General features: G+C 34.7%; 1 protein-coding gene and 2 long non-coding RNA genes across 3 annotated transcripts in view; 1 reads left to right on the top strand and 2 right to left on the bottom strand.

Moving 5' to 3' along the window:
* The window catches only part of LOC141448767 (solute carrier family 7 member 14), a 71,940-nt gene that overhangs the window by 42,574 nt on the left and 16,258 nt on the right, over window positions 1-13,108 (bottom strand). The window lies entirely within an intron of this gene.
* LOC141448768 (uncharacterized) lies at window positions 771-11,704 on the top strand. The gene is made up of 3 exons (XR_012455210.1): window positions 771-870; window positions 1,501-1,612; window positions 10,298-11,704. It is a non-coding gene; the product is annotated as an uncharacterized lncRNA (long non-coding RNA).
* LOC141448769 (uncharacterized) lies at window positions 784-7,052 on the bottom strand. The gene is made up of 2 exons (XR_012455211.1): window positions 6,724-7,052; window positions 784-3,824 (listed from the first exon to the last, which is right to left on the bottom strand). It is a non-coding gene; the product is annotated as an uncharacterized lncRNA (long non-coding RNA).

The following is a 13,108-nucleotide window of genomic DNA, read 5'->3' as shown; positions in this document are numbered from 1 at the left end:
ATTTTGTAAGAGGGAAATCTGCAAATCAGACTGACTGGCACGCACCTGCTTCGTCAAGCGTTAAGTGTAGAGGGATTTCAAGCATCGTTGATTATCGTAGAGCTGAGAGCGCTCAATCCGATCAACGCTTCCTTGAAGTAAACAAAAAGGGAGGTGGGTGGGCATTTTATGTTTATCCTTTCTTTGAAAATAATCCTGAGCGTAAATATTTGGTCTGCAGCAGATTTTCTTTGAATGCCTTCCCGTCATTTTCCTGTGACACTCTCAGCGAAAATGGTGAATCTCCTGAAAAGAGAAGGGCTTCAACTTACCTCTTGCATGCTAGGAGGCTTAAGGATGCTTCTCACCTTGTTAACCTTCCGGAAGACTATCTTTTTTGTGTTGCCATCAATATTGGTTTTAGACTATTTAAGCGTTCGTTCGTTAAACGTTTTCAGTAGAATCTGGACAACATGAGGTCAACATTTATTTGTAACAGAATGGATCAAGTCGTCGATACGTAAAATAAAAAAAATATCTCAGTGTGCAATGCTGGAAACCTTAATTTTTGCCTTTTTTGTTAATATTACTGTAAATCGAAACTGTAGAAGCTTTCTCTAATCTGAATATGTAGATACTATCCTCCATACAATAGGTTTTCTTTTTGTACTTTTGTTTGAAACTAGATTTTTTTCCCAACAAAAGGTAGAATGGATAGAGAATGTATATTTTAATAGAAAGGCACAGCTGAAATAAAAGGTTTTGCTGAAAAGCAGCTGACTGAACTAACGATTTTCTTCAAACTTGTTTTTTTTTTTTTTTTATGGAAAAGCGAAGTCTGTGTGCGTACGCGGAGGAATTGATTACAGGGAATGCTTTGATGGTGTGCAGGTGAGGAGAATCGAGATGGTTATCTTTCTAAACGGTGAATCAATTGTGCTTCTTCGCTATTTCCTATTTTAACAGCTGCGTGTTCTTTTATAATTTCCATTTTTAATCGCAAATATTACTTTAGATGCTCTCCTAAAATCCCGTTGCAATCAATTTTCATAAAAACAAAAGCTGTGGATCAGATGTAATTTGCAGGTAGTAGCAGTAGTATCCTTTCATTATCCAGAAATAACAGTGGCAGACCCAGCCACTTCCTAAAAACGCTATATATGTATATTAAACATTCCATTATTAAAAATGTCGCTACTGATGGAAGGATTTTGTCCGATAACTTTTTGAAGTACTGGAGTACCCGAACGAAATTTGAAGTTAGAGTTCCCAAAAGATACCAATAAGCGCTGATAGCCAAAGTAGTAGTGACATTGCTTTGGCGGTTTCCTCTGAGGAATGAGGAATTTCTTAAATTACCATCCACTAGCGGCAATTTCCTCACACGAAATCTTTCTCTTACAGGTTTAAAAAATAAAAACTTGTAATAATAATAGAAGATGATAATACTGATTTACTTTAAATTGTTTATACCACTTATTTAATAGAACTATTTCGATGTAAAGAATTTAATTGTTTCAGAGGTAATTATGAATGATTAACTATTCTATAAAGTTGAAGTGTAGTAGAAGACACCAAGGTTGGCCACGGTTACCAGACAATTAGCGTTCTGCAGGAACCTGCCAGCGAGAAGGTAATTACTACTCGGGTTAAAATTATTTTTACGTTTTACTCCTAGCATTATTATTATATAATTGACTACCAAATTATAGGAGTGTGATAATTGATTTTGTTTCTAACCTACGTAAGGCCTGTCTAACATCAAACTAATATAGCTACGTTTTATTTGAAAATTCGTTAACTCGTTCGTACACATTTCGTTACTTTAATTCTTACACGCATTTAGACAACGCACTTTACAATTTTAACTTTGCGTTAAAAATTTTACCCACAAATTAAGCGGAAGGAAATGTTTTCTTAGTTATTGAAATTATTATAATTTTTTTTCCGAATTTCATTATTTAGCTAGAAATAATTAACTATAAATTTAGATTAGAAATGATGTGAGTGCAATTTGAGAGGAGGATATTTTAATGGTTTTTCACGAAATTTGCATAAAAAGAAAATCATGTTTGGATAATTGCTGTAATTAAGTGCAATGAAACCAATGAATTCCAGGACCTTCAAGATAAATTAAAAAAAAAACTCACATTAAAGTGAATTTAATGACCTTAAATAGTTTTTTTAATTTATATTTTTTAAATAAATCTGGTGTTAACTCACTTATCGCAACTGACATAACGAAATTCACTTGAAATTGAACATTTTGCCAAAAAATCGCTTGAAACCACAGAATTTTATTCTGTAATTCAGTGCAATTAATTTTCTTTTAATTGGAGATTAGTAATTGTTATATTGGCCGGATATTATACCTAATTCCACCTCACCCCCAGCACTTTCTTAAGCAGGATTTTCTTGGGAATGTGTAACCAGTTAGCAAACGCAAACTAATTGTGCAATGAGCTTGCAAAGTTGGCGCCATTTTCGATGAAAACTCCTAAGTTCTCCACAATCTACGTCGAATCCTATGATTGCACCCAGAGAAAATATCGAATCTGAACTCACCCTGATTTTATCTGTGCAGCTGTTCCACACACACGCACACAATCTGTGGACCCAGAAAACTTAAACATGGATGTTTCCTGTGAAAGCTGGATAGAAAAAAAAAACGAAAATCTAACGATCGCACTTCCTACCCTTTTGAACTGGTAAAAGAAAGTACACTACCTTTATTACTTGTTATGCGCCTTGGCTATTCCAATTACTTCATTTTGCAAATTAAGTTTTTCTCTTTTTGATGATTTTTTTTTTTTTGGATTGGCCATGCATTTTCGAGTAGGGTGAAGTCGGTGATTTGCTCTGGCATACTAAATCGTAACCTTTATTCCTATTTATTGCAGAAATCCCATCGAAATTTTTACTATCCTTCGCACTGTGAAGTGTTCTACATTTCTGGCATTCTTAGAATGAGTTCAATAAGAATAAGAATAAGATTTGTCTAGAAAACTACAAAAATTCTTAATTGAGCTCATTAAAAAAAAAATCAATATAAAATAATCCAAAGGCATCCTCTTGAAGTAATTTTCATAGTTAATCTAAAAAATTAAGGTAATATTTCGCGGGACTTGAAGTAAATATTACAGAGCTTCTTATTGAAAAGTTTTCTTGTCTGAAAGTAAAAACTGTTCTGGACAAGGGACTTTCTTATAACGTCCAACTTCTCTTGACAAGAGCGGAAAAATACTTAGATTTCCCAGCTTAAGACTTCGCCTGGTTTACCCTTCCCTCGATCAATTTGAGTGGACCACTTAATTTCTTTATTGAAATTTGAAATCGAAATTGAAAAAGTTTATTTACTGTTTAAAATAGAATACAATACAAATTATACAAAGGAGGTTTCAGGCTGCTGTGCCTATATACACTCCATTAATTTAATATTTACATTGGTAAATCGGTGAACTTAATACTAAGGCAAAAATAGAAAAAGAAAAGGCAAAACCTTGCTACATAGAGTTAATTAAAGCAAGATTAAAGCAATTAAAGCCTTTTGTGCTTGTATTTTTTATAACCAAGAGAACTTAAGTTATAGTCTACAATACTCTTTAGTCTTTACATGAGGGTATGGACTAAGTGTACTGGAAGTTATAAATTTTTCCGTAGCGCTATAGATAATTATAGACACGCTGGCAACATCAAGTGCTACATGCATGTAGTCTATAGGTGTCCACTCGGGGATATGACCCAACTAGCCTTAAGCATTTGTTTTGGACTCTTTGTAACTTCCCGTAATTGGTGCGACAAGTATTGAATCACACAGAGGCTGCATACAAGAGTACTGGACGGATCTAGAGATAATAAATTAGTTTTTTATTAAGAAAACCTAGGTTAGAGATGCGAATTTCTTTATTCATTTTTAAGGAATTAATGTTTTTATTGTCTACATATTTACCTTATTATGAAGTAAAAAATATATATATGTATTGGTATAAGTAGTTTTAGTTAAATTATTTAATAAAAAATAAGTTCTGATTAAATCAGACTTATTTATTTAAATTGCAGTCCCTTGCAGACTTGAAAAGTGATTAAAACCAACTTACCAAATTTAAATTATTTTGAAATTATAAAAGATAATTGAAATGATATTAATTTGTGATAAAATAAAGGAAAGATTAATAAGGAAGACTTAGGTGACGGACGCAAACTAAAAGCCGTCTGACCAGTGCTTTTCAAGGCTTTACAGAGCCTATGACGTATACGTTGGCATTCGTGACGTGCGTTTTATACGAAATGCAACAAGGCTGTCAGTTACATTTTCAGCTAATACACACAAGTTCGTGTGATACTTTAGCCGGAATTCTCCAGCGGAAGTGACAAATTACTCATTGACGGATGTATTGGGTAGACTGTTAGGCGCCCTGACCTTAAAGTGCAGCAATATTAGGAAACACAAAATGATTGGTAACCGAATTCTGAAGGTATTTAAAATGCCAGCCGGTATTAGGATACTTAGAATACAGGCACCATCATTATCCCTTCTCGCTGTCAATCTCCTCTCATTGCAAAATTCCTTGAATATCCAGAATTTGGATTGCTGCATATATCGTACATTGTCAGCATATTTTTTGTTTCTGTTATAAAAACTAATTTCAGTATTTTTTGCTTAAATAATTTCACAAAACTTCTTCCTTAATAAAACATTTTTTTTTTTGTAATTTCAATTTTGAATCCAAGGCTAAAAAGCTCTTTTGTGAAGTACTCCTAACTTCCTGTCGGCCTGAAAATAATTTCGAAATTCGAATTGAAAAATTTTCTCGTTCATAGATTTTATGGAAACCGCTTGTTCGCTCAAGATTAGCCTGATCTGTTTCCCCGCCTCTGCAATCGTCTGATTCAATCTCGCAATCTCTGCAATAAAGTAGTCATGGCAATCGTCTGATTTTAATCAACCATTAATCAGGTACCCGGAAGTGGGAAAACCGGGGCAGACTATTTCAGCCCTTTCTTCGCGAGTCCTGTCGTGAGGCGCCCTTTGTGAGCCCAGATTTAGCACAACCCTCCCATCTGCATTTATAGATTAGGGCGTATGCTTGTGAGATAGCTCCACGCCCTTGCACATGCACACATCGAATGTCTTCCATTATAATTACAATATGACACTCGAGTACACGTGGATAATTAAAATAGATCCTTGAATAGTTCTTCTCTACTAAAATCACCGTGGGAGAACCTTAAATCCTGCGATAATGGTCTGTAGGTTGTAAAATCTTTGCCTTCTCTAAGGGATTTAGAGATTATTTCTTTGTGCACTTAAAGTAGAGATCTGTCCAGTTAGTTATCATCTTTAGCTACCGTTTTTTTCTTTAGATCGTTTATTTTATGAGCTTTTCTCCAAGAATTTAAACCCTGCTTCAGTATTCTCCAATTTCCTTCAGTTTTGGAATTTCCTTAACACATTTAATCCTCGTTTATGTTCAGAAATGTGATCAAATATAAACTGAGTGCCTTCGGGGAGCCCAGAGAAGCTTTGGGGGAGGGGGCCGAGTCTCCTTCAAACCGCCATAAAGTGAATTGTCCAGGAAAAAAGTTTAAAATGAAAATTGCAGATCTAGATGAACGTAATGACTGCAATTACCAATTAGAACTTGGTACTATTTTCAAGAATCGCTAGAAAATCCATAGAGTAAAGTAGAGAGATTTTATTCGCTAAAGTAACAGTCCCCTGGAGGTTCTTGAACTAACAATAATGTTATGTTTACATTAAGTTCAAGTTTGCTGGAGCTTTCTCACTTAGAAGTGTCCTGACATTCACACTCTTAGAGAACCTGAGCACTTCCATCACCGGTGGAAACTCACATCGAAAATTGGAATCGATTGTAATATTTCCAGAAGAAACAAATATTGAGTTCTCTAGAGACTTCTAAATGTGCACTGCTGTGTACTTTTTCCGCCCAATAAACCTTGTAGGTTAGCTGGTGAAAAATTAAACAAAAAAAAACGTATCACGGCTAAAATGATTGATTGCTTTTCATTCCAAGCGAACAAGAATAGGTGAAAATAAAATGTGAATTGTATTGGCTTTATTTTTGTTAAGAGAAAAGCAATCACATGAATGGAACTGTAAATACTTGACGGCCATTCACTGTAGCAATAGTAGAAAAAACTTGACAGATTGGAAAGTTATCAGCATGATGTGGTGCATAATGCAATTGTGACCAACAATAACTGAAAACCACCGGATACGTATCAACAATAACAAAGCATCTTAATTGCATCAATCTAATTTATTCCCATTAATTAATATTCTGCAAATGATTTTTTTCTCTTCCTTCAATAAAAAGTACTCAGATTAAATTTACGAGTTTATTTTCCCTGCAACTATTAATTTTGTCATTATTCGTTTTGTATTCTTTTTGAGAATGCTGGTTTACGGATGGCAGCCTAGAAACAACACTTATGGCAGAGGGGATGGAGACGCTTCCTTAAAGTAGCGTTTTGCGATAGTTCTGATGCACCGTTACGAAGGGTAGCTTTAATAATTGTCCAAAAGTGATTCAAATATTAGCTTGGGCTATGATGTAAAACTAACTAGCGTATTTGGCTGTTTTTTTTTTTAAAAAAAAGATCAAAGAAAACAAAGATTAAGAAGACTACGATAAAAGAAAAATAGGTGAACATTTATTTCTGTGGTTTTATTAAATGCCTAACCGTTTAAAAAGTTTATTTGGCAGAAAGGATGGTACTTACAAAATTTTAAGTGTGCATTTAATTTAAAAGAAATAGTTTGTTGGGATGTCTATGCGTCTATGCAGCTCGTCAGCACCAAGGTGTCAGCATGGTAAGGTACTTGCCGTTCGGGCGCCATCGTGCAAGTCCACAAGTTGTTAGACTGGGCAGCCGGCAGTCTGGCTGGCCTCTGCTCCATATCCCCGTCGAACACTGGACACTTGGCTCCAAGCCAGGGAGTGTCAACTTTTTTTTTCTTTATGACCACATTATTTTCATGCATTTATACTTACCTGCGTATACATTTTTCGGCATTTTTAATGGATGTCTGTTCACGTTAAGAGGTTAAATTTAAATCATTTATTAAGTCGACTTGGGCAATTAGTCTGTTCTTGGCTATTTGCAGCCGGCTTAAGGCAATAGGCCTTGATCTGCTGACTATGTATGCCGGCCTTAAGTCGCATAAACTCAAAAGCTGCAAGGGTATCGCCCAGAGCGATAACCGTTGGAACTTCACCAACGGATGAGTTAGAGAAGCAGGAATGCTCCAGCAGTCGTTCAAGAGATCGCCCTCATATTGGTCCTAACTGGGAGGAGGTAGCAGACTAGAACCTGTCACTGAAACATTTCTCCAGAAAAAGAGATTTCACGTACCCACGTTACGCATTGGGACCCGGAAGTGACTGAATGGCCAAAGGAAGTCGTGCCAGTATTTCTCCAGATGCCTTCAATTCCTCTGATGTGACTGTTGTGGTGAAGTGATGAGACCTGTTGTGTTCTGTCTATAGCCCAAGCCCCACGTATTATATTCATAATATTATCCATGGATATGTAATTATATAATAATAAAAAATGTATGCAAATTTTACACTCGTAATTCCAGTGTATTTATTCTCAATGTGCTGTTCAAACTGTGTCACTTACCTTTTTATTTCACTGCAGATTTGATTTATTTCGAAAGATCCTCTTAAAAGTATACATTTCTAACACTTATTCTAGATTTTTTTCCTGAACTCAGTACTGATGAATTATTATTAAAGTTAATATTAATATACTAATAAATTTGCATTTCTGAATCTGAATTTTTTGAATTTGTAATTATAGTCATTCATTTTGTCTTTAGTTTGGAAATTTGAAATGTACACACTTTTAAAACTTAATTTACCGAGTTTGCCCATTCCTCTTGCAACTTTACCCGAAAGTAAAGATAATTTAAAAAAAATAATAATTAAAAAAACAAAAATATTTAAAAAATGAAAATTTTCCCTAAACAACCTGCGTAAAAAAAGTAAGGTTAAAAGTGGGAATTCTATTAAGTTGTTTTCCTCATCAGATTAAAAGAAAATTGTTACCTTACATCTTATGTGAATAATGTTAATAATTACAAAAATTACAATTATAATATTTTAACTTAACTATATGACCAATTCAAGGTAATGTCAATTATAATTTTTATTTTTTTAGTTTATAAAAGGTAAACTAATACATATTGTAATAAAAGATTTTTATATTTTGCTGAGATAAAAATCTTGAAATCGCCTTGAATTTGGATGATTTATTAACGACGAATTTACTTTTAGCCATTGCTTCAAAATGGGTAATTTTAAAATCTGGTGGGAAAATACAATACATATTTTTTTAATGAAATTTTCAGACATATTGCTTGTTAAGAAAAAGTGAAAAAGATAAATGTACATAAAGTAAGTGCGCTGGCTTAGCGCCAGAAAACATAACTGGATCATATACAAGTAATACTACGAGTAGATGAAAGTAGTAAACAAAGAATTGAATGAAATTTACGTAATTGAATAGTAAAAGACACGTGGTAGGATGTATCCAGTGTTGAATAAAACTGGGTTAAGTAGTTACTTACTGGAAGGTAGGTTATTGTAGGGTAACACACAATTCAAGGTAATGTTCAAGGCTCTTCTTGAAGAATCACATTCTTAAAGCTCTAAAGCACCAATTCCCTTGAGACTTCCTCTTTTCACTTTCTCTATCTTTATCAGTAGGGAAATTATTGTGATAATATTCGTGTTGTAGTAAAGAATATTTTACCAAAGAAAATGTTCAAGTGTAAAACGTCGGTCTACAAAGATGAAAGCCACAATTTAAATGATACATTCAAAAAGTGGTCAAATTTAATGAGCACACTGTTGGATGAGAGAACTGGGAATTAAAAAAAAACAAGAACGGAGAGTATAAGAGCGGAACTGACCTGAGTAGAGGATTGCGAAGGACTGTACTATGAGGGCGAGACTTCTCTCGGAAAATGAAACGAACTGTGCTGGAAATAATGTGATTCGGAAAGTCCACAATCCGGGGAGAGAAGGCTCACTCTACAGCTGATTGCTAGTGACCGCTTCTACTATTTTGGCCCGGGTGTGCATTTTTAATTAATCATTGCAGAAATGCAGTTCTCAGTTTCGTTCAAATGAAAGAATAAAACAGAATATTCCCGTGCAAATCATTTTAGCGTGAAGGAGAGGAAAAGCAGACAAATTCCTAGAGCATGACCTCCAGGGGCCTCGAAATGAGTAAAGTAATTGCCTATTTTTTAAAAGTTAAAAGAAAGAAAATTGGCACGAAGGCACTAGTCCCTTTCTTATTGTTACCAGCAGAAGCAGTTCTTCAGTTGGCTTTGACCAAATACTTATACCACAAGAAACTCAACCAAGAGTAAGTTCCAAAGCCAGAAGAGAAATTCTCAGTTAAATTCTTATTGCGGTAAAAGAAGGGCAGGTTGCCTTTAAGTGATGGAAAGAGAGAATATTGTTTTTCAGGTCTAGAAGTGTATTTCTTGTAATATTCTTCCTTCGGTGTATAAATCAAGTTTAGAGATTCACTCAGCTAAATACAGTACAGATGCAAAACAGCAACCCTGGCCGTCCGCAAGATAAACTAACTGGTCCAAGGAAAACAGAGCTCTGTTATCATTGCAGAGCAGAGGCCGCGCTTCATTTAATACAAACAGGGCTTTCATTATTAAAACTGTATCAACTAACCTTTCACACTCATTATAAAAGTTGCATAATTACACCACCAAACGGTAATATATCTAATTAATTATCCGAAAAACTACCGTTGATTCAAACGAAGTGGTTAACTAATTTTGTTTTCATTATTACAATTATTACAATGATAACAGTGATGATGATGGTGGCCTTTTGATTTATGTAAATAAATTTATTGAAATTCGATCATTCAGTCTGAAAATCAGAATTTCATGCCAAATTCGGCGAGGAGTCAATGAAATCTTCAAGTTTAGAATTTGTAGGACTGTAAAAATTGTAATCACAACGAATTGATTCGTCATTAAAATCACCTAATATGAAGGACCGTACATCTTGTCCATTCAGTAAGTAGATTGGAATCCAATATATCATAGTTTTGTGGCCTGTTACTGATATTACAAGGCACATACAATTAATAAGTTGCTGGAGTTTTCACTTATTTATTTTTCCACTTATCCCTTTTCTTTTATTTTACAACATCTAAGTCCCATGACTGCGGGTTCATTATATTAAGAAATATTAGATTTAAATGAGACTTTTTTTATTGTAATGTATTAATCTTCCTTATTTTGTTTGATTAGATGGCGCATTGCCTGTATTGAGAGGAATCCCTAGTATGCACTCACAGGATTCACTACTTTCAGAGGAGCTTAAAACTGTACTTTCCAGGTGGAAATCTAATTCAAAAAGTATGCATTTGCCACATTTTCTCTGCATCAGGAGGTAAAAGGAAAACATTTAGTCTCATTTACTTGACGATCGTGTTGTAAGCCAGTGACTGAAGTACATTACTGAGGTTCTCAATGGTCCGGCTGTTTAAAAGAGGAAACAAACAATTTACACCCAACTGAAATAGGAAAAACTTTTCCCCTAAACGAAAATATGTCCGAATAGAATTTCGTTTGGTTAAAAGAGCAGGTCCTGAGGCTTTCTGTTTATTAGGCTGCCTTACTTTGCTCAAGAACTTTATTTATTATTAAGAACCTTGTTTTTGTCTTTTTGCGAGCGAAGACTTCCCTTGACTTGTTAGTGTGTACAACCATTTTCCTGTTAGGTAACTTTTACACAATTTATTCAGTAGGATTACTAGAGAACTGGCCTATCTTTGTTCACAAATACTTTTGCCTTGTTAAGCAAATTAATTAAGAAAATAAATGAAATCTTTGAAGCGAGTAAATTTAATAATTTTTAATTTTTTTTCAGTTAATAGCTTTTCTAATTATAATATAGCTTACTTGGCATTTACCTGCAAGGAGAGGGTTTAGAAAGCTTGGTTTACCTGCGGATACCCCAGCTTTAACAATTACTTGATGTTCGCTGCGTTTTATTGTACCGAAGTAACTACTGAATAGTCTTAATTCATATTCTAGACAATTCTACCCCTATTAAAATTCCAATTTGCACCTAGCCCTAAATACACTTGTTTAAGGGTGTCTAAACCTTTCTGGGCGCTGAAGCTGAAGTTAGCCAAGGTAGAGATTGTTTTATGTTTAATTTTCATTCAAGAGTTGAAGGAAAATTAAGCAAATGTACCATGAATAATCACCATACGGACTAAGTTAGAAATGCAAATTGTTAATTTGTCGTGCAAATTAACGTTGCATGCGACAACTACCACCGCAGATTTTTAACAAATTGGATTCCACAGACATTCGTTCGAAAAGGAAGAAATAAGGTATTATTGTATCGTAAATAGTTACTGCAAGATCAGACAGCTGATGATCAATTTTTTTTGTTTAAACTGTAAATTGTAATGAATGCTTTTTGTTAAGACGTCATTGGCAACAAGTTGCAGATCTGGGGGCGGCATTACCAACTTGTTGCGTTTATCTGTCGCCTTAATCACTCACATGACTTCCTCTAGACTGCTATTATAGTTTTAATTGATTTATTTTAAAACTAGACAATTAATTTTAATAGATCTTGTTTCTTAACAAATGTTGAAGATACGTTTACGGCTTATGCCTAGTCCACTGCTGGTAAATGCGCTCACTATTTCATTTTTACCTGATCTTTCACGTGCCCTAAAAAATACACAAAAAAAATGGGTTGACGGAAATTTCTCAAGTGAATCTGATGGATTTATGACTCTGCTAATTAGAACTAATTTTCGTGATAATTATCCCTCTTATTCTATAATTTAAATTATACTAAAAATCTCAGAAACCAATTCTGAAAAAACACACTTCCGTTCCTGCTGGAAACTTACTGGCAACGCTTTGGCTGGAACTTAATGCTATCTAGGTCTCAAAATTAAGAACAGTACTGAAGGAGGATTTTCGGGGCCCCCAAACCTAACCTAACACTTTCTAGAAAACCCCAAAATCTAATTTCTCTAGAAAAAGTTTTAATAAAATTTTCAAATCAAAATGCTAGAGGTCTTTAGTGTATTTGTAGTTTCGGAAGTTTAAAAACAAACTCGTTTGTGCCGATTTCGAGAAGATAAAAATACTCACAGATTTGGGCCAAAATCATAATATTGGAAGCGAAAAGTGCAACAATACAGAATACCAACTTTGTGAAAATTATAATTTTTTTGAAGATTTTCTGTTAAAACAAATATTTGTATCTAATTCAACTTGGTTGTAACCAGGGGCGCTTAACCTATAGTGCAGGGTGTGCAATGCACACGGGCGCCGCCGTCTCAGGGGCGCCGCGGCGCTCCCTGAGACAGCTAAGAGCATCGTCTTGGACCATCATGGTACAACAATGATATGACAGAAGCAGCCAGTTAGCGCGATGGCGGCAGTTATCAAACGCGATAACTTAGTTAATAGTTATAGCCGCGGGGGGGGGGGGTCAGGCCTAGGGGGCGCCAGGGTTTCATTGCATACGGGCGCTACACGAGCTAGAGCCGCCCCTGGTTGTAACACTCTCACCTTCTAGGAGAGGGGGAATATTCTGTATTTTGGCATTTCCCGTGGAACAATTTTCTTGAAATTTGGTATTTCCCATATACTAAGTTACTGGACAGGTGATGATCCTTCACATAGAACTGAAATGGCACTTTAGACAAAAAAATATCCCCTCCTAAAACCCTTAATGATTTTTCTTAAGCAAATATTTTAAATGAATAAAATTAATACACTTTTAATAAAATCATTGAAGCAGTTTTCACAAAATAATAAGGAGCATTCAAACTTGGTGGAAAATGATTCGACCAAAAGTGTTTAACGTTGAAAGAATTTCTTCTGAGTAGTTTTTCAAGTGTTTTGATTTGGCAGGAAATTGTTCATGGACAAGTTTCATCAGGCGGCTGGGTAATAAATGAATCTCAGTATCTCTGTTATTATTACAGGAAATAAAAATATGAAAGTAATACTTTTATAGCCTTGGTTGCAATCATCAGTGAATTACCAGCAAACTTATCTTATTTTTCTCTTCTTATATTG

This window comes from Rhodnius prolixus, unplaced genomic scaffold (genome assembly GCF_049639745.1).
Source record: "Rhodnius prolixus isolate KJV_2025 unplaced genomic scaffold, Rpr scaffold_2, whole genome shotgun sequence".
In the NCBI taxonomy this organism is placed as follows: Eukaryota; Metazoa; Arthropoda; class Insecta; order Hemiptera; family Reduviidae; genus Rhodnius; species Rhodnius prolixus.
The sequence above is the reverse complement of the archived record's forward strand: the minus strand, read 5'-3'. Positions and strand labels throughout refer to the sequence as shown.